Source organism: Leopardus geoffroyi, chromosome A1, assembly GCF_018350155.1.
Source record: "Leopardus geoffroyi isolate Oge1 chromosome A1, O.geoffroyi_Oge1_pat1.0, whole genome shotgun sequence".
NCBI lineage: Eukaryota > Metazoa > Chordata > Mammalia > Carnivora > Felidae > Leopardus > Leopardus geoffroyi.
Window position 1 is genome coordinate 5087771 of NC_059326.1, and position 22175 is coordinate 5109945.

Below are 22175 nucleotides of genomic sequence, written 5' to 3' on the forward strand. Positions count from 1 at the left end.
AAAATATGTTTTAGATATGAATCCCTTATCAGATATATGATTTGCAAATATTTTCTCTCATTCAATAGGTTGCCTTTTCATTTTGTTGATGGTTTCCTTTGCTGTGCAGAAGCTTTTTGGTTTGAGGTAGTCTCACCTGTTTATTGTTTTGTTTTTTGTTGCCTTTGCTTTTAATGTCAAATTCAAAAAAATTCATCACGAAGACCAACGTCAAAGAGCCTACTGCCTATGTTTTCTTCTAGGTGTTTTATTGTTTCAGGTCTTACATTCAGATCTGTAATCCACTTTGATTTAATTTTTTGTGTATGATATAAGATAGTGGTCCAGTTCCATTTTTTGTGTGTATGGTTGTCCAGTCTTCCCAACACCGTTTATTGAAGAGACTTCCCTTTCCCCATCATATATTTTTGGCTTTTTCTTTTTGTCGTAAATTAATTGACCATGTATGCCTAGGTTGATTTCTGGGCTCTCTTTTCTGTTCCGTTGGACTATGTGTCTGTTTTATGCTAATGCTATACTGTTTTGATTACTATGGCTTTGTAATACAGTTTGAAATCAGGAATTATGATGCCTCCAGCTTTGTTCGTTTCTCAAGGTAGCTTTGGCTATTTGGGGTCCTCTGTGGTTCCATACAAATTTTAGAATTGTTTTTTCCTATTTCTGTGAAAAATGCCATTGGGATTTTGATAGAGGTTGCACTGAATCTGTAGATTGCTTTGGGAAATACGGACGTTTTAACAATATTAATTCTTCCAATCATGAGCATGCTATATCTTTCTATGACTTCCTTCTTGCCAAGATGTTCAGAGATGCCTATGTGTGCATGCACGTGGGTGAGGGGATATTAGTTGTCACAATAACTGGGGACCAGGGATGCTCAACATTTTGCAATATACAATATGTCAGTAGAAGCTGTGCTAGAAGACACTGGTGCAAAGACACAGGAGGTGAACTGAGACACCATTCCTGCTCTCCGACTAAGAAACGAGGGATACTTGCATCAGGCTGGGGCACTGTGGGTGATGAAGAAGCTTGATGATTCCATGTATATTTTGAAGCTGGAGTTGACAGGACTTGTGGACCGATGGAATATGAGGGGAAGACTAAGAGAAGAATGAAAGGTGACTTAAGGATTTGGGGAAAAACGGAGTTGACGTTCCTTGGAAGGGCAAGGTTGAGGGAGCGGTGGGGGAGAAGGAGCGGCAGAATCACAGGTGCGGTCAGCTATTGTAAGTTTGAGACGCCTCCGGACATACCAGTGGGCGTCTGGCAATAGGCAGACGAAAAGAGGCATCTGAAAAGAGATTCCGTAGGCATTCAGTAGGCATCTGAACAGAGATTCTTGAGGGGGTGATTTAAATGTTGGAGTTTTACTAGGCCAGGTGATTAACAAAAGAGGGAGTTAGAAAAGGGAGAAGCCGCGGGGCTTTCCAACAAAAAAAAAAGTCAGAGTGATGAGCAGGAGACAGCCAAGGAGACTTAGGAAAACTGTCCAGTGAATTAGAAGGAGGAAGAAGGTAACATTGAAGTCAGAGGAAATCTCTAGTCACCTTTGACAGCATGGTTGGGTGCAACGTCGGGGAGGAAGATCTGCCTGGAGTGGGGTCACAGGGAGGGGGGAGATTCCCAGCCTTCCCCTGACAGCACGTCCTCCCTGCTTAGTACAAATATAAACTCTGACAGAACACAAAAACACCACTTGCGGATGTTGAAAAATACGCAGCCGAAGGCAGTTGTCGAACAGGGGCCAGTTTCCTTTTTTTTTTTTTTCTTTTAATTTTCGTCTTTTTTCTCAACGCTTTGCCCCCAGGGCAGGCTCTGCCAGCTTCTCAGTGCATTTCAGGAGACTAAAACTCCAGTAGAAACGTCCCAGTCTTTCTGGCCAGAGGATTCAGGTCAAGGAGGCCCACGAACTGGAAAGAGAGAGTGTGTGTGTTAGCCTGGTGACAGCGTGTGAGCAGGGGAGTGGCAGAAAGAGAGGGAGAGAGAGAGAATCCCAAGTAGGCTCCACGCTGTCAGCGCAGAGCCCAGTGTGGGGCAGGATCCCACGATCCTTGAGATGGTGACCTGAGCCGAAACCACGAGTCAGACGCTTCACCACTTCACCCACGGAGCCACCCAGGCGCTCCCAAATTTACCTTCCGACCGTCAGTGTTTGTGAGGTTCTGTTTTTCTGCATCCACACGAGAAACAATAATGAGAGATTCCTTAATTTTTGCTGGTCTAATTGGTATTAAATGGTATCTGTGCTGGTTTCAACCTTTCCTAAATGACTAATAAGGTTGAGAATATTTTCATATGTTTATGGGCCGTTCATATTTTTCTTTCCAGTTAAACATGTGATATCTTTGCCCATTTGTTTTCCCATTGGGTTGTTTATCTTTTTCTTATTAGCTCATAAATTGTTAACTGTTCAGTCTTTGTTGGTTAAATAAGTAACACATGTTTAATCACGGTTCGTGGCTTGTCTTTTTCATCTAGAGTGTCTTTTGATGAGTGGAAGTTGTTATTCTTAATGTAGTTAAAATTATTCATTATTTTCTTTTATGATTTTATGGATCTTTGGGGGGGGTGTTTAAAAAAAATTTCCCTACTTAGAAGTCATAACAATACTTGCTCTTTCCACCTGAAGCTGACTCATGAGTGGTGTGAGAAACAATTTCATTTTTTTTATATGGAAATTCAGCACCATTTATGGAATAATCTGTTATTTTCCCCGAGGCTTCCAGAGTGGAACCCGGCACAGGTTAAGTTTCACATACGCGCGTGCCTCTTTCCCACTATTCTGTTCCACTGGTTTATTTATCCCTCCCAGTGTCAATTCTGTATTGACTTGTTATAGAAACTAAATCACAAACTTAATTGTTATAACTTTATAATATGTCTAGTAGGTTAATTCTCCTATTTTGTTTTTTCTTTTGGACTATGTTGTTTATTCTTGGCCCTTTTCTAGGAAGACAAACATCTGCTTTTCAAGTTTCATGGAAATTCCTGTTGGAAACTTGTTTTAAATTCCATTGACTCTATGGATTAATTTATGCATAATTATATAACACTGAATTTTTCCATCAATGAGCATGGTATGAGGTTCCATTTTTGGGGGCCTTTTTAATGTCTTTTAATAAAGCCTTATAACTTTTTCCCATAATAGGATTTGCACTCTATTTGTATAATGAATTTATATTCAGCAAACTTGCTAAACCCTTATTCTAATAATTTAATTGTATATGTGTTACACATTTCTACCTTGACAGTCATATCCTGTGCAAATAATCCATTTTGTTTCTTCCTTTGCAGTCCTCTCATCTTTCACTTGGTTTTATTCTCTTACCCTCCTGGCTGGGTGCACTGGATAATGTTAAATAGGAGGGGGAATAATAGTGTTCTTGTCTTTTTCCTGATCAGTATTTCACCGTTAAAGTTTTATTTTTTTTAAAGATTCTCTTTATCTTTATTTAAGATATTATTCAAAGATTTTTTTTTAAAGATTCTCTTTATCTAGGTAAGCAAATTCCCTTGCGTACATTAAAAAAAAAAATCAATAGGTATTGAATTTCTTCCTTTTTCTGCATCTATTGAGATGAGAAAGATTTTCTCCTTTAATCTGTTAATGTACTAAATTTCATGTATTTATTTTCTATTAAACTACCTTTGCATTCATAGGATAAACCAAACTTGGTCATAATGTGTATTACCTTTTTTTATAAAGTACCTCCGTGTGTGTGCATGCACATGTGTGTGTCTGTCTCTGTATCTTTCTCTCCACTCTCCCCATCCCACTATTTTATTAGTCTTTTGAAGGCATAAACTGTTGACTTTGTTGATACTTTGCATCCTGTCTTTTTTTTCCTATTTCATTAATTTCTGTTCTTATCTCTGGGCTCTTCTCTTTTCTTTTTTTTTTTTTTTTTTTTTTAATTTTTTTTTTTTTCAACGTTTATTTATTTTTGGGACAGAGAGAGACAGAGCATGAACGGGGGAGGGGCAGAGAGAGAGGGAGACACAGAATCGGAAACAGGTTCCAGGCTCTGAGCCATCAGCCCAGAGCCTGACGCGGGGCTCGAACTCACGGACCGCGAGATCGTGACCTGGCTGAAGTCGGACGCTTAACCGACCGAGCCACCCAGGCGCCCCTAGGGAATTATTTTAATCATCCTTTAAGGTGAATACTATCATTACCTTCATTTTACCTATAAGGAAATTGAAAGTAAATAAGTAATTTGTCCAAGATCACACAGCTAATGAGTACCAGAATAAGGAATCATACCTGACACTCTGGTTGCACAATGCATGCTCTTAACTGCTATATCATACTGTGTATCAATAACTCTGGTATTCAAATCCCATATTACTGATGTATCTGTCATTTTCACACTGAAGTTCTATCAAGTTTTCATTATACACATTAGGGCTATTATGTTAGGTGAATCGAATCTTTTATCATTAGGCAGAACCCTCTTACCTCCAGTAATATTACGATTATCTGTTTTGTCTCTTATTAGCATGGTCACTCCTGCCTTCTGTCTATATCAGCATGATGTAACCTTTCCATCTTTTGCTTTCAAACCTTTGGTGTCCTTATATTTTTGGCATGTCTCTTATAAATAGCAGTTAGCTTAATAATTAATTTTCATTTTTATTGGTATATGTGTATCTTATAGATTCAGATACTTAGTGCTTTTCAATATCTTTATTCTGTAGGAATTTTGTAATTAAAAAATTCCCCTTTCACGAAACTGAGAGTTGTTAAATTTTCACTGGAAGGACCTCTTAAAATATGTTTGTTCTGCCAGGACTCTTTGAAGGGGAAGAAACACACAGACACACACACTCAAGCCCCCTATCTGATTTTAACTTACTGGGTATGCTACATTTGGTTAAGTTTCATCAAATCTCTCCATAAAACTTTCAGAGGCAAAAAAAAAATCAGTAAAATTTTCAGAGGCAAAAAAATTCATGTATCAATCCCATCAGGACTTGGAAAGTGTCACCTCACCCAGTTTCATTGGAAAATCATAATTAAACCTTCAGCTTCATTTGTAGCCTAGCCAAAAATAACACAAATATCCTTTTAGCGGCACATCCATTTGCTTTTCTTTTTAAATTTTATTTTACTTAATTTTTTTTACCATGATAAGTTTGTTACTTTTTTTTTTTTTTTAATCTTGATAAGTGTACGTTTAATTCCCATCCCCTGTTTCTCCCATGCCCCCACCGACCTCCCCTCTGGTAACTCTCTGAACTCTATAGTCAAGAGTCTTGTTTCTTGATTTGCCACTTTCTCCTCCTGTTTTTTTTTTTCCTTTGCTTGTCTTTTTTGTTTTTTAAACTCCACATATGAGTGAAATCATATAGTATTTGTCTTTCTCTGACTTATTTCGCTTATCATTATACTCTGTAGATCCAGCCATGTTGTTGCAAATCACAAGATTTCATTCTTTTTTTATGGTTGAATATTATTCCACTGTATATAAGTACCACATCCTCTTCTTTTTTAAAATGCAATTTATTGTCAAATTTCCTTCCATACAACACCCAGTGCTCATCCCAACAAGTGCGCTCCTCAATGCCCATCACTCATTTTCCCTCTCCCCCAGCCCCCCATCCATCCTTAGTTTGTTCTCTATATTTAAGAGTCTCTTGTGGTTTGCCTCCCTCCATCTCTGTTTGTATTTCTCCCCCTTCCCTTCGCCCATGGTCTCAAGATCCACATTTGAGTGAAAACATATGATATCTGTCCTTCTCTGATCCACGTTGCTGCAAATGGCATGATTTCATTCTTTCTTATTGCCAAGTAGTATTCCATTGTATATATAAACCCCATCTTCTTTACCCATTTGTCAGTCGATGGACATTTAGGCTCTTTCCATAATTTGGCTATTGTTGAAAGCGCTGCTGTAATTGAGGGATCAGAAAAATGGCGACCCCCCAGTCTGTCCTTTATGGACCAGGTGTTCCAAATCACTCTGTTCAAGCCGTGCTCACTGTGCCACGGGCACAAATGAGGTGATTTGTCCCGCTCTCCTGACGCCCATGCCCTGGTGCTTGGCTGGGATTCAAACTCCTGCTCCATGAGCCCTGGTACTGGGGGAGTGCTGCCCCCACGCCACCCGATATATGGTCTCTGGCTGGCAGGCAGTCTTTGTCTTTTGAGCAGATAGAACCCCTCTTCTTACAGCACTCCAGGGAGGGTATCACTTTCTCCTACTGTGGACTGCACCCCTAACCTAGCCATGGAGCCTGGGGCTGGCTCCCCTCCTCTCTAGGTGCACGATCAGGGCAGCCGGTCTGGATCTCCTTGGGTTGATTTGGTACCGGGCACTCTGTGCTTCCTGGGTGTGGTTTTCTGTTTCCTTCCCCAAATTCAGGAAGTTCTTAGCGATTATTTCTTCAAATAAATTTTCTGCCCTCTTTTCTCTCTCTTCTCCTTCTGTGATCCCTATAACACTAATGTTAGTACATTTTTTGGTGTTACTGTGTTTCCTAAGTCTATTTTCATTTTTAATGTTTTCTTCTCGCTGCTGTTCAGCCTGATTGCTTTCTAGTACTCTGTTTTCCAAGTTGCTGATCCATTCTTCTGCTTCCTCAAATCTATTCATCCCATCTAGTGTATTTTAAATGTTTTTTTTTTTTTTATTGAGTTCTTCATCCCTGATTGGTTCTTTATGTTTTCTCTTTGTTAAGGGTCTCACTGAGGTCTTCCCCTGTATTTTTATGACTATTGCCTTAAAGTGTCTATCAGGAATATTACTTAGCTCTGTTAGTTAGCTCTCTTGTGTGATTTTGTCCTGTTTTTTTCATTTGGGACGTATTCCTTTGCCTCCCATTTTGTCTAACTCTCTGTATCTCTTTCTACGTGTTAGGAAAGTCAGCTATGTCTCTTGTTCTTAGAAGTAGTGGCCTTAGGAAAAGGTCCTGTAGTGCCCTGCAGTGCAATGTTCCCTGTTCACCAGAACCTCACGTTTCGAGGGTGTCCTCTCTATGTGTTGCATTCCTCCTACTGTCGTGACTGAGTTGCATTCGCCTTCAGTCCAGTCATGTGCGATGGATCTCTTTGTCTGGTACGGGCAGGGTTTGGTCCCTGTGTTGTGAGTTGGCTAGTCTGGGGCCATCCTGGGCTTGAGTTGAGTCAGAGCAGGCGTTTGCTAGAGATAAGGTAGCACTGAACTGCAGAGCCCTTTCCCTGTGTTGGGAAGCTTTTGTTGGTGGGCTGGGCCTGCATTCAGACCAGATGAATGGCCCCTACCCCCTGCTGGGGCTGCTGTCAGACTGACACGTGTGGTTATCTTTTCCTCTCCCCGGGTAGGAGTCACTTTGAGGTTGTGCTGGTGACTGCGGGGGCTGCCTGCCAGGCTTACGGCATTGCTTTGGACGGGCTCTTGCCGAGGGCTTTCTGGAGGGGGCAGGTCTGCAGAAGGTGCGGACGGGTAGTGGTGTTAGCAAAGTTTGTGCAGGTCTGCTGTGGGAGAGGATGTGGAGCTTGGGGAAGACTTCCTAAAGCTGTAGCTGCAGGACTGGAGGTAGTGAGTCCACAGGAGAACGCAAGGGCAGAGAAAATGGCGCTAGCGAGGTTTGGATAGGTCTGCTGTGGCAGAGGACCTCGAGGCAAGGCCTGGCTGGGGGGGGGGCGGGTGTCTGAAGGTCATGGGGGTGGAGCACACCATCAGCAAGTTAAGCGGTGGGTGTGGGTGCTGCCCTAGTTTCTGAAGGGGTCCCTGTGCCTAGGCTGAGGGGCAGTGAAGGGAAATGGCAGCTGCCAGGAATTTTGTTCTGGGAGAAGCGGGCCAATGATCCCGTGCCTCCAGTATGCACTCTGAGATTAGTAAACGAATGTCCCTTCCATATCCCCCGGGTGGTTTTCAAAATCCTGCTTCTGTGTTATATCTCCATGAGGCTGTTTGTTGTGTTGTCTCTCTCTCTCTTTTTTTTTTTTTTTAAATGTTTATTTTTTTTTTTGAAGGAGAGAGAGAGACAGAGCATGAGCGGGGCAGGGGCAGAGAGAGAGGGAGACACAGACTCCGAAGCAGGCTCCGGGCTCCGAGCTGTGGGCACAGAGCCCGACGCGGGGCTCGAACCCACAGACCGCGAGATCACGACCTGAGCTGAAGTCGGACGCTCAACCGACTGAGCCACCCAGGCTCCCCTGTTGTGTTGTGTCTTTAAGGGTGGGGACTCAGTTTCCCCTCGTCCTCCCAGCAACCCCAGAGCCAAGCCCACTGATTTTTAACATTCCACACATTAAGCCCCGCTGGTTGTAAGAACTCAAAAAATTATGTCTCTGGTTTTCAGGATTCGTCTTCCCCATGTAGGTTCCTCGCACCTGGGGTGCCTAGTTTGAAGGTCTGTTCCTTTCCTCCCTCCAGGCCTCCGGCATCACTTGCTCTCAGGGATGGTCACATGGGTCCATTCGGCTCTGGACCATGTCTGTTCCCTTTTGACCCTCTTCCATGTGGCCTCTTCTCTAAATTTAGCCGTAGAGGGTGTGTTCTACCAGTCTTCGGGTCACATTCTGGATTATTTACACCGATGGGGGTATTATCTAGTTGTAGCCACGGGACAAGGTGAGCTTAGGGTCCTCCTACTCTGACATCTTTCTCAGAAGTCCTTTACCGGTCTTTTAAACGAGAAAACAGTTGAACGTAGCTCTAGAAATATTTCTTGAAAAATATTTAAAAACTATTTTCCATCTGTTCATTTTCTCAGCGTTCTTTTTCTGGAACCTCTATTAATCAGATTAGTTTTCTAATTAGCTACCCTTTCTCTCTTAGTTCTCCAGATGCCTGGCTGCCGGGTGTTGTGTGCACCAAATATGCAGACGTGTCTGTGTGTGTGTTCGGGTCTGTGTCACAGTTTGTATCTGTGCTTGTGAGTGTACGTACATGTATGCACGTGTCCTTGTATGGACGTGTCCCACGCATGGGAGTGTGTGTGCACACATTTTTGTGCGTGTGCATGTTTGTGTAGACTATTTGGGGCGTCACTGAGTTTGTTTGCAGGCGTTCTTTCGACCTGCCCTCCCTCATGCTCATGGCTCTGAGATCTGAACCTTTCCCGGGTACTGGGGGGGGGGGGGCGGGGGGGGGACAGGCTCTGTCTTTGACTCTGTCCCAGTCTATGCTCACCTGGAGGCTGTCACTTCTTCCAGCCTGCGGAGCCTTGTCCAGGGCGTAAAAGATAATGTTCAGAAACAGACGTAAGTTCTCTACGGGAATCTAGATAGAATAAAGATCCACACCATGGGTGGCATTTCCAATGAGTGTGAACAAAATGGCTAATTCAAGAAATGGTGTGGGCATTCCTGTTCGCCATTGAGAAGACAACAAAGCGGGACCCCCTGCCTTGTTCCAGAAAACAACATAAACTCCAGATGGCGTGAAGAGTCAAATATGAAACAGGGAACACACAAAAACACCAGAACAAATGGATCATTACAAAACAGTGTCACCCGGAGATAAAGAAGGCCTTTGGAAAATGTCACGAAGTCCCGAAAGCTGAAGGGCAGAACTGATAAGCAAGCTGCCTTCCGGGACATTACGTTTCTCGGGGCCGGCTGACGTCGCTCCCCAGGACCCTTTCCCTCCTTGAATGCTAGTGGTCCTGCGACTGTCCTGCATGGGCTAGCCGCTTCAATCCACACTCCTTTCACTGAGAGGCCCTGCAGGCTGGGCTGCTGACCACACCTTGGCCACTCAGACTCTGTCTGAGAAGTGTGAATCTGGAGCCGGGGTCCACGGGGTCAAAAGCAGAGGAGCCCTTCCCAAGGCTCTGATGTTCCCAGTTGCCTGTGGTTATGTGAGGGCCCATGTCCTTTCATGAATTCTGCACCTATTTGGGGCGCCTGGGTTGCTCAGTCCATTAAGCGACCGACTCTTGATCTCACCCCAGGTGATGACCTCACGGTTCACGGGTTCTAGCCCCGAGTCGGGCTCCACCCTGGCAGTGCGCAGCCTGCTTGGGATTCTTTCTCTCCTCTCTCTCTGCCCCTCCCCCCACTCTCTCTTTCTCTCTTTCAAAATAAGTAAATGAACATTAAAAACATTGTATTTCTGTTTAAGTTAGCCAGAGCCAATGTTTATGGCTTACTCTCAGAGAACTCTGGTAAATGGAGAGCTGGATGGGGTGGGGGTTGGGGGAGCATCCCTGCCTCGCTCCTCCCCACTCCTCCCATAAAGCATTCTAAACCAGTTGGAACAAAAGTAACAAAGCGGGAAAATATTTACAGTAAGAATAAATAAAGAAAGAACATTAAGGGCCAATTCACAAAATGAAAACACTACCAATAAATACATGAGACAATGGTTAGTCTTTCTAATGAGCAAAGGTATGCAGACTTTAAAAAAAAATCAAGTATTTAAAACATCTATTAGGCTTTCCTGGTGGCAGAGTAAGCCACAGGCTGTATTTTCCAAGGCACAGTTGACTTTTCTTTCAAGTTTCTTTTAAGTAGGCTCCACACCCAGCGTGGGGCTTGAACTCACGACCCTGAGATCAAGAGCCGATGTTCTATCACCTGCGCCAGCCAGGTGCCCCTCTAAACTGCAAATCTCGATTTCCTTACCTTCTGGACGTTTGGTTCTGTTTCCCAATGCCTTGTCTATTGACCGGCTGGCGGCAGGCTTGCCCCTTGCGTCCAAGCTGCGCCCGCTGCACCGAGGAAAGCTGGCCTGAGTTGGGAACGCCGTGGGGCCAGGTTGGCCTGAGGATCCCTGCGCTTCTGCTCGACCCCCGCCCCAGACCTCTCCCCCCCTTCCTCCCCCTGGTTCCCCCCCAGACTCCTCCCCCTGGCTCCGCCCCCAGACCCCTCCTCCTGGCTCCCCTCCCCCACCCGTCTCAGCCCCCCCCCTCCCCCCACCGCACACGGACCGGTCCGCGTCTCAGAGCCGCATCCGCCCCCTGGTGCTGCCGGCGTGGCTCCGTATCTGGAGCTTTACCGGAGCCCACCGTGCACCTCTGTAAAACTGCCGGCACTGCCTGGGGGCCGCGGGTAAGGAAGGGGTGGCAGCGGAGTGCGACGGAGCGTGCGACTGCCAGGTGGCAGCGGCGGCGGCTGGGGGCAGACGCGGAGAGGGAAGGAGGAACAGGAGCCCCAGGGCAACGCGGGTGGTGGGGGGAGGCACAGGGCTGGCGCGTGGAAGGGCTGGCCTGGGCGGCGGGGGCGTGCGTCGGTCCCTGCACCCGCGTACGTGCGCACGCAGGGGGGGGGGTGTGGTGAGGACGCGCGCGGCCTGCCGCGGTGTCCCAGCGTGCAGGCGTGGGAGTCGGGAGCCCCCGAGCGCGGCGGCGGAGCTCCAGGGAGAGGCACGGCTCCGGGCTGCAGGCGGCGTCGAGGGCGCGGGGGCGGGGTGGGTGGGTGGAAGGGAAGGGGCTCGGTCTCTTTCCCCTAACTCCTGCCTTTTCTCTCCTGCCTCCCCCTGCTCTTCTGCACGTACCCTGCCTGTGCTCGTTTCCTCTCACGGCCCAGGACACGCGCAGGAGGACCCCAGGCCTGGTCGCCTCCTTGAACACGGCGGGCTGTTGCCGGGAGAGCCGCCCGGGGACGCGACCACGTCCTGTGGATGAGGGGTGCCGGCACCCGGGCACGCGCAATGGTTACCTACGCTTAGGGGCCGGATTCCACGTTCCGCCCGTGAAACGCGCGCCCCGCTCTCCAGAACGGGAGGGGATGTTTACTAGGCGTATTGGACAGACTGGTTTTCCAAAGTGAAGTCATAACTGAAATGCTGTATGTTGCCGTTGTGCTCGGATGCGCACCGTGATGCTTCATCTGCTGTGCGCGCAGCGCGCCTCCATCATCACGGCAGCGGGGCGCAGCGCGGTGGGGAGACCTCGGACACCTCCAGCCGAGGCCACCTGCCACTCCCCACCTTCCAGGGCCCTCCGGACTCCATCTTCTCTCCGTCCCAGCTTTCCCACCTGGCTCCTGTCTGGGGGCAGGCCTGCAGAGCGCTGATTCCTGTCCTTCCCGACGGGGACAGAGGCTTGGGGTGGCCTGAGTGCACTCTTGTTACTCTGCCAAAATGCAGCCTAAAGCATTCTGATTGTTAAATAATTCAGAAAACGTTCATCTGTCTTTGCTGCTCCTGTGACACTCAGATCAAGTAAGTAGAAAAGAGCAGGGAAAAAAAATGTTTAATGTGATGTGAACATTAATCTTTCTAAAGGATCTGTAGCCCACAGAAATGATAAATCAGATAGCCAGCCAAATATTATATGTTAACTTCTCAAAATGTTGTCTTCAAGTTACGTTCATGCAAGTGATTCTCCAATATTCAGGAATCAGTTTGCCAAAAGGGTATTTTGGGGGGCTTTGATTATGTCAGTGAGGTCCCTCCATATTGTAACCTGTATTAATACTTTTTCATTGCTGAATCGTATTCCAGGGAAGGATATACCACATTTTCTGTATCCATTCAGCGGTGGATGGACGTTTGGGTTATTTTCAATACGGGGCTATTATGAATCACACTTGTGTACAAGTTTTTGTGTGGATGGATGTTTTCATTTTTCTTAGTGGATTTCTAGGAGCAAAATTGCTGGGTTTATAGGGTGAGTTTTACTTTTATTTTTTAAGTTTATTTATTTCTTTTGGGAGAGAGAGAGTAAGAGTACCAGTGTGAGCGGGGGAGGGGCGGGGAGAGAGAGGAAGACGAAGAATCGCAAGCAGGCTCTGTGCTGTCAGTGGGCAGCCCAACTCCGGGCTCGATCCCGTGAACCGTGAGGTCGTGCCTGGAGCCGAAATCCAGAGGCGGACATTAACCGACTGAGCCACTCAGGATCCCCGTGTTTAACTTGTTAGGAAACTGCTAAAGGGAGATCAAGCATGGTTTTCAGGGAGACTTCGTCTCATTGGTCAGCATGGTTCCTCAGGCCAGTCCAGTGTAGCAGGTGCAGCCTATGATATCGTTAGCCCTCTCCCTCCAAACCCTTGCAGTGGAGAGACGTCGGGTCATAAAAGATGACAAAGCAACAGATGTTCATCTGATGAACTCCAGAATTCAGCAGCTATGAGTTTTAACTCATATTGTGTAGGAGAGGGCATGTGTTCAAAGCTGTAATTACTTTTGGTAGTCTTTGGTCCGCAGCTGCGGAAGACAGTGTCGATACTTGATTAAAGTCTTCCATTCTGTTTATATAAAACTATGCTTTGGGTTTGTGTTACTATGACTGTCTAGAAACACTTTTCCTTTTTTTTTTTTTGTGACTTCTCCTCTGTTGAAAAGACCAATTTGGAGGGTCCGATAATTATGGATGGGGCCACTAGACACGGAATTGACAAAAGCTCGCATTCCGGCCCCACTTACTACCTACCTGAGTGATCTTGGGTGAACTCTTGAACCTTCCTAACCCCGAGTTTTCTCATCCACAAATTAAGGAGAATCACGTCCTTGTCTATTTGTATTGTTTTGAAAACGAAGTGAGGAGATGCAAGTCAAGCATTTAGCTCATTGCCTGGTGCAGAGTAAGCACTTAAAAAATGCCAGCTATTTTTATCACTATTATAAAACTAGCTCATCTGCTTTCACACTTGTTCAGTTGTCATCAAGCTGCCGGGTTAGCTGTTGAACTCCCCAATACTCAGCAGCTGTGTTGCGTTTCCTGGCGAGGTGCTTTGCTCTGTTATTGTGACATCCCTTCTGGTCCCCAGTTCAGCTTGGCAACCAACGCTTGCTTTGATCACTCTGCTGTTCATCCCTTGCAACTGAAATTGTAGCATAGCAACGACGTTAGGCTGATAGACTCACTATATCCCTACGCTTCATTTAAGGAACACTTTCTTATTGTAAAATTGTAAAAAATTGGAAAGAGCATGAGATGGAAATAGAAATCACCATCCAGGAATAATGAGTTACAGTTAACATTTTAATACCTCTCTCCTTAGATATGGATACACACACACACACACACACACACACACACACACACACAGTTCATATATATGTATATTAAAAAATAGGGGGCACCTGGGTGGCTCAGTCGGTTCAGTGCCTGACTTCGACTCAGAGTTTGAGCCCCATGTCGGGCTCTGGGTTGACAGCTCAGAGCTTGGAGCCTGCTTCAGATTCTGTGTCTCCACTCTCCGCCCACCCCTACTCAGGCTCTGTCTCTCTCTCTCTGTCTCTCAAAAATAAACATTAAAAAAATTTAAAAAATAGATCACAACATACATACAGTTTTGTGTTTCCCTTTTGTTCATTTAACACTGTGTTATAAATAATTTCTCAAGCCATTACACATTCTTCAAAAAGAATTTTAACTTACTTGCTCATGCTTTTGTCATTGGGCTTGTTTTCCAGGTTTTTGCTATTATGAGTATCCTAGTGCAAGCATTTAAAAACATTTTAAGGGGCGCCTGGGTGGCTCAGTCGGTTAAGCGTCCGACTTCGGCTCAGGTCATGATCTCGCCGTCCGTGGGTTCGAGCCCCGCGCCGGGCTCTGTGCTGACAGCTCAGAGCCTGGAGCCTGCTTCGGATGCTGTGTCCCCCTCTCTCTCTCTGCTCCTCCCCCATTCATGCTCTCTCTCTGTCTCAAAAATAAATAAACATTAAAAAAAAAACATTTTAAAAGTTGAGGTAGGTTTACAGTGAAACATGTAGCTCTTAACTGTACAGTTTGATGTGTTTTGAAAAATGCACACACCCAATATCCCTTCCTTTATATAAAAAACATTAAACCTGTCATCCCAGGAAGTTCCCTTGAGTCTCTTTTCAGTAAGTCTTTACAACCTGACCCTTAGAGGGGGTTTTCGCCTTTTCTTAAACTTCATTTAAAGAGAATTGATAAAAGAAAATTTCCTACAGATGATTTACAGACCCGCTTACTAGATCAGATGGGTTTTTATTCTGCAATTCATGAATCGGGGAGCAGTCACTCCAGCAGATAGAAAACAAACAGCTTTAAAAAGGCAAGAGAGGGGGGCGCCTGGGTGGCGCAGTCGGTTGGGCGTCCGACTTCAGCCAGGTCACGATCTCGCGGTCCGTGAGTTCGAGCCCCGCGTCGGGCTCTGGGCTGACGGCTCAGAGCCTGGAGCCTGTTTCCGATTCTGTGTCTCCCTCTCTCTCTGCCCCTCCCCCGTTCATGCTCTGTCTCTCTCTGTCCCAAAAATGAATAAACGTTGAAAAAAAAAATAAAAAATAAATAAAAATAAAAAGGCAAGAGATTGCTTTTTTTTTTTTACCGAGGTATCGTTGGCCTAAAACTTTATATTAGTTTCAGATGTACAACATGATGATTCAATATTTGCATACATTGTGAAATGATCACAAGGGGGCTAGCTAACATCCGTCACCACACAGAGTTACAAATATTTTTTCTTTGATTTAAGATTCGTTCTTTTAGCAACTTTCAAATATGCAATATAATACTTTTTTTTTAATGTTTTTATTTATTTTTGACACAGAGAGAGACAGAGCATGAACGGGGGAGGGTCAGAGAGAGAGGGAGACACAGAATCGGAAGCAGGCTCCAGGCTCTGAGCCATCAGCCCAGAGCCCGACGCGGGGCTCGAACTCACGGACCGCGAGATCGTGACCTGGCTGAAGTCGGACGCTTAACCGACTGCGCCACCCAGGCGCCCCCGCAATATAATATTTTTAACTATAGTCACCATGTGGTACATTACATCCTTATTTATTTATTTATTTATTTATTTATTTATTTATTTAATACTGGAAGTTTGTACCTTTTGACCCCCTTCACACATTCCACTACCCCCCCCCCCCATACAAGCATACCTTGTTTTATTGTCCTTTGCTTTCATGTTTTATTTATTTTTGAGAGAGAGAGACAGAGACAGAGAGAGTATGAACAGGGGAGGGGCGGAGGGAGAGGGGGACAGAGGGTCAGAAGCAGGCTCCGTCCTGACAGCCGCAAGCCCCGTGCCGGGCTCAACTCCCAAACTGCGAGATGGTGACCTGAGCCGAAGTCGGACGCTCAACCGACTGAGCCACCCAGGCGCCCCGTATTGTCCTTTACTGTGCTTCCCAGCTAATGGAGGTTTTTACGAATGGCAAGTCTGTGGCAGCCCGGTGTGGAACTCGTCCATTGGCACCGCTCTCCCAGCACCACCCGCTCCCTTCGTGTCTCTGTGTCACATTTTGGTAATTCTTGCAACACTTCGGACTTCTTCATTATTACTACGTTTGTTTGGTGATCTGTGTCAGTGATTACTGTTTGCTAAAAGCTCAGATGATGGTTGGCATTTTGGGGCAATAAAGTATTTTTGAATTAAGGTATGAACATTTTTTAGACATTGCGCGCGTAACAGACTACAGTATAGTGTGAACATAACATTTATGTGCACTGGGGGACCTAAAATGTCATTTGACTCGCCTTATTGTGATATTTGCTTTATTGCAGCGGTCTGGAACCAAATCTGCAATATCTCTGATGTATGCCTGTATGAGTGAGATTTCTGTGACTTAGTTCACTTAGCATAATGCCATCAAGGCTTATGCATGTCAGCAATGGCAAGGTTTCCTTCTTTTTTTATGGCTGAGTAATAGTGCATTCTATATAATATATTACATGTATATTTAGAATATGTAATATATATTACATATGTATTTAGAATATGATATATAATAAATATATACATAGTATAATATAATAAATATAATATATCAATCTGTACATCTCTATATCTCTATCCTTATCTATCCATGTATCCATGTCCCATAAAGTTGTTTCCATGTCTTGGCTATTATGAATAATGCTGCAATAAACTTGGAGGTACAGCTATCTTTTTGAGTTAGTGTCTTTGTTTCTTTCACACACATACTGATCATTAGTGATGTTGAACACCTTGCAAGGAATTTTCATAGACCAAAGTGAGCAGGATTGAGGAAGTTTGGACGGGGCATTTGCTAATAGGTTAAAGTAGGGTTACTTTCCTTACAAGGAGCAAAGGCCACTTCTTGGAGCTGGGTTAGGTGATCTGTGCCGGGCAGACCAGCGCTGATTAGTTGACCTAGGCCTTTCTTTTCTGGGGGAGCCAAGCACAGAGCATCGAAACTTAAGTTCTGGTTTGCTTACATGGGGCTTAAACCACGAGGAACTTGAAGTTGGACCTAACCTGGTTACTTTCATGGAATTATACTCTATTTACTCTTTTGTATCTTGCTTCCACTCAGCATTATGTTTTTTAGATTCATCTGTGTTATTGTATATATTGGTGATTTATTCCTTTTTATTCCTCAGTTATAGCCCATAATATGAATATATCACAATTTGTTTATACATTTACCTGTTGATGGATATTTGGGTTGTTTCCAGTTTGAGGCTATCATGAATAAAGCTGCTATTAACATTTTTTAAAGTTTTTTAAAAAGCTTATTTACCTGTTTTGAGAGAGAGAGAGAGAGCGCGCACAAGTGGGGGAGGAACAGAGAAAGAGGGTGAAAGAGAGAATCCCAAGCAGGCTCCACACTGTCAGCACAGAGCCCCACGCAGGGCTTGAACCCACGAGCCGTGAGACCACGACCTGAACCAAAATCGAGTTGGACGCATAACCACCTGAGCTACCCACATGCCCCACTGTTATTAATACTCATTTGTAAGTCTTTTTGTAAATATGTGTAAATTTCTCTTGGGCAAATACATAGAAGTGGAATTTCTGGGTCATAGGGAAGGTGGATATGGGACTGTGTAGGAAGCTACGAGTTTTTCAAAGCGGTTATAGCATTGGACACTCCCACCAGCCAAGTATCGCCACTCCTACAGTATTTGGAGTTGTTAATCTTTATTTCTAAGCATCCTGCTGTGTACTGATACGTCATCGTGTTTGAATCTGCATTTTCCTGATCATTAACGAATTAGATCTGGCTTGGGAGTGTTGAGTTGTAGGAGTTACTCATATATTCTAGGAACGGGTCCTTTGTCAGACGTGTGTGCATTGTGAATGTTTTCTCCTGGACTGTGCCTGCCTGTTTATTTTCTTGGTGGTGTTTTTTGATGAACGGAAGTTTTATTTTTGGTGATGTCTGATAAAAGTTTTTTCTTTTATGGTACTTTCCAGGTCTTGTCTAAGAAATGGTTTCTTCTAGAAGCTGTATATGGCTAGTTTTTTTTACACTCACGTTTGTGATCCATTTTGAGTTAATTATTGTGTTATGGTTAAGGGATCAAGGCTTATTAATTTTTTTCCCACTTGAACATCAAGTTTTAGCACCATTTATCGAAAAGACTTTATTTTCCCTATTGAATTGTTTGGGTGCCTTTGTCGGAGTTATTTAGCGGTATTTCTGGACCCTAGAGAGAACAGAATAGATTCTGTTTCAGTGACGTGTCTGTGCACCTGTCTACACTACGCTGTCTTGATCAGCGTTAGCACGACAATAAGACTTGAGATCAGGTCATGTCTTTGATTTTCTTCTTTGGGTCCCCTGTTTTCAATGTGGAGGTCTTGCACATCTTTCATGAATTTTTCCCCATGTATTTTGTGATTTTGGCGCCCTTATGTTTTATGAAAATTAAATTTATTTGCTGCTGGTTTTGATAGATTGGATTTCCCAAAATGGCTGCAACGGTGCTTCCAATCCTCACGTGCCACCAGAATCTTGCCTCTTTTCCATCAAGAGCTGGAGTCTATTTCCTGTCCTCTCGAACTGACTGGGCCTTTGCGACTCCGTAACAGGTCGTGGCGGGAGGGAGACTGCAGGCGCTCCGAAGCTGGGTTGGAAAAGGTGACATAGCCCGACTCTGTCTCCTGGGACTGTTGGAAGCCAGCCACCATGCTGTGAAGAAGCATCAGCTGCCTGGAGAGGACATGTTGAAGTCCAGCAGATGACAGCCCCAGCTAAAAGCCCAGCTTCAGGCAGCGTCACATGCCAGGCACAGGTGCTAACGAGTAACGGGAAGGGGAGGGGGCCTGCGACACCCGCCCCTCTGGTCATCAGGAAGATAGTGACCGTTCCACTGAATATTTCTTGTTCTATGTCCAATTTGGGAAAGTGCTCTCTAAAAACGATGTAAAAATTAGAGGGATTTGGAGTCATCAGAATGCAATGACAGAATGCTGAATACGACTGCGTTAGAAGAATAGGGTTTTCTATTAAACCCTCTTCTTTCCTGGATCTTTTGCCCAATACTCTCAGGGTTGCTTTTTCGCCTGTGTGTAAATAACAACAGGGAGAGAGGAAGGAGGCCTTATGAAGAAAGCCTAAAAGGAAATTGGTCCGGGGACAGAGGGAAAGGAAAGTGGTGAGGGATTAGTGGTGGCTTCCACTCCGACTATATTGTCCCTCAAGCTGGCGAGGAGGTACACCGATGAACACTCTATGTGTATCTACATCTTTTTATTAATTTTTATTTTTTAAATGTTTATTTTGAAGGGGGGAGGGGCAGAGCGTGAGTGGGGGAGGGGCCGAGAGAGAGGGAGACACGGAATCGAAGCAGGCTCCAGGCTCCGAGCTGTCGGCACAGAGCCCGACGCGGGGCTCGAACCCACAAACTGTGAGATCATACCTGAGCCAAAGTCGAACGCTTAACAGTCACCCAGGCGCCCCTATTGATATCTTTTTATATGGTGTACATATGCCATTTCCTTTTCAAAAATGTTTCCCTATGTATAGACATAGGTCTGTATACATATGATATACATATATATGTATACACGTATGACCATTTTTTCATGTGTAAACATTTTAAAAGGAAATGGAATGGGGTTTTCGTTCGAGGAAAGGGGCTTAAGAAATGGTGTCAGGTGTTCATTTGTATGAAAGAACTTCAGAAGGACACAAGCCGGTTGTTTTCTAGAACCACGAAGAGTAAGAATGGGCTTGAGTGAAAACAGAATTTTAGGTGGTTATACGAGGGGAAGCATTGCTCGGCCACCCTAGTTCTTGAGTGTTGGGAGTGTGCTGCCCAGAGAAGTTGTGCAGGTTTCGTTCCTTGGAAAACAGGGTCGGCCTTTCTGCCGTCATCCCATACCATACTGTCTCTGGGAGACCGGGTCTGTCGTTGGCTGACCTCACTGCTTAGGGAGAGGGCACACAGAATAGAGGGGATGGAGACAGCTGGCTCTCAGGGACGGAAAACTCGGATCCCCTTTTCCTTTATGTCACCCCTTAGGACAGAAAGGACTGCTCTTAGCTCAGTAGTATTTATCAACCCACAGTGCCAGGAGCTCGGCGTGTCCTTCTTGGTCTAGCTCTTGAGGGTTTTTTCCCTTCTGCATGCTGCTGTGGTCACCTGACCTGTGAATGCCTGGGGTGGTGACTCTAGAGAGTGAAGGCACAGGCTCATTCTTGACAAGTCTTTGCTTCTATGGGGTAGACACAAAATGCATTTCTCTGACTATTGTATACATACAATGTTTCCCTGTCGCTGTCTGTTTTGCATTGGCTCCTCTTTTTTTACAAGCGTTTTGGTCTCCTTTGGTTCTCGCCTAGGCTGCCCCTGACAAGCGTAAAAGCACTTCTCTGAGAGGTCAAGCACAGGTTATTGAATGATCCATACTGGCATGTGCGTTCTGAGACTAGTAACAAATAAATACTGGTCATCGGCTAGCTTCTGTCCTTTGTGCAGGTGTATCTTTAGAAGACTTCAAAGGTAAGATTTAGGTCTGGATCCTGTAGTCAAACGCCATCCTTAACTAACTTCCCCAGAGAGATACCCGCCAGTCAGATCAGGGAAGTTAACCACGGCAGTCAATGAGATAACACAAGTTCAAGCGAGGCGCCCATCTATTGGCCCTCGTACCTACGATGTCATCTTCACAGTGGGCCAACTGGACTGTCTCAGCTCTCTACAAAGTTGTCAGGACAGATTTGGTTATCGGAAGATACACACAAGAAGAAACAGAAGCACTCCCCCGACTTCATGATAGGGATGCAGGAAATCAGGGGAAGGCACTGAGCCAGTCTGTGGTGGTCAAGGCAGTGGCCTCTATTCAACATACTCAGCTTCTTAAAAATTCAAAATAACGTCTATCTACTCTTTCTTTTCCCACCTGGTTATGGGCAAAAAATTTTTCATCTTAAAATTCGGGGTTGAAAAAAGTCCTATTTTTCACCCGAGTCCTCTCCAGCTCTGCTTAAGCTCTCAGGGGGGTTGTTCTCCGTAGGAAATTGAATCATCAGTGACAAGGTTTTTGACAGACTCTGCTGGGACAAAGTTGCTTCACGATCACCCTCAGCAGCTAAGACCCACTGAGAAAACATCTTCCGCCCTGAAGCTCTCAACTCCACAACCTAGAAAGTCCTCTTCTTCCTCAATACCATGCTGAAGATTCACGCTTCTCACCAGAAACACTCCCCCCCCCCCCCCGAGGGCCCAGAATGGGCAGGCAGGGAATCCCACCTGAAGCTAAGGTTGCCAGTCTGTGCATCCCTTCTGCACGTTTTTCTGGGGAAATGCGGGGCAGAGGCTAGCCAGGAGGAGCTGGAGGGATGCCTGGCCTTTTCTCGTGGGGCACCGATTCTTTCTGCTGAACTCTGTTCCTCTCCTGGTCCGTCCCCGGTATTTACGCTAAATTTAGTGTAATGATCACATCGATAAATAAACGCAAGGTCAGCCTCTTTTACAATCATGTTTCTCTTTTCACTCTGAGGTCGGAATTTCATCAGCTATTAAACATTCAGCCTTTTCCCCCTCTCTTCTTGGAACTGTGCCCAGAAGGACCAAGTGCGGTTTGAACGCTGAGTAAAAACAGTAAGAAATGGATCAAGTGACCTTGGACAAATCACCTCACCTGCCACTGATTTTGTTTCCTATGGAAGGTGTGTCGGTGTGTGTGTGCGAGTGTGTGCGTGTGGTGTGAGCTAAGCGAGCTAAGTATTCGTAGGGGCTTCTCGCAGTTTTAACGTGCCACTAACTAGAATTCTAGGCGGGCTGGGGGCCCGGAGTCTGGACACCCAGGTTTTCTGTTTTCCAGACCCTACACCTTAGAAGTACCTGTTCTTGGCAGCCGATCCCACCACAATGTACACAGAACAGAAACCGAGAGAAGCCGGCAGAGTCAGGAGTCCCGAACGATTCACACGGGACAAGCGCACCACCTAACAAGGGACAGGTAAAAGAGGCAGCGGGCAGGGGCAGAAAAGGGCACCCTGAGGTGCGCTCGCGCCCCAGAGGAGCCCCCTAGCGCACCGCCCCGTCCCCCTACCCGTCCCCTCTCCGCCACCTAAGAGCCCCCCGTGCTGCGGAACGTTCCAGACTATTCCCGGCCGCGGCCGAGG

The 22175-nt window shown here is 45.5% G+C and overlaps 1 protein-coding gene and 1 long non-coding RNA gene across 7 annotated transcripts in view; one reads left to right on the forward strand and one right to left on the reverse strand.

Annotated features, from left to right (window-relative positions):
* Positions 1-661: 661 nt before the first annotated feature.
* Positions 662-10975, reverse strand: LOC123588656. Of its 2 annotated transcripts, none has more exons than XR_006707982.1 (3): positions 10864-10975; positions 10559-10664; positions 662-1913 (listed from the first exon to the last, which is right to left on the reverse strand). It is a non-coding gene; the product is annotated as an uncharacterized LOC123588656 (long non-coding RNA). The 2 variants fall into 2 exon arrangements; XR_006707991.1 differs by lacking the exon at positions 662-1913 and adding an exon at positions 8101-9212.
* Positions 10880-22175, forward strand: part of ATP8A2 (ATPase phospholipid transporting 8A2) — a 641066-nt gene continuing 629770 nt past the window's right edge. The window contains exons 1-4 of one of the 5 annotated variants that reach the window (XM_045459237.1): positions 10880-10984; positions 11473-12098; positions 18277-18349; positions 21872-22009. The gene's annotated coding sequence lies outside the window, so the exon portion shown is untranslated. Of the gene's footprint in view, positions 10985-11461; positions 12099-18276; positions 18350-21406; positions 21717-21871; positions 22010-22175 lie in introns of those variants that run through there. The other 4 variants (XM_045459162.1, XM_045459073.1, XM_045459320.1 and 1 more) reach the window with 4 other exon arrangements.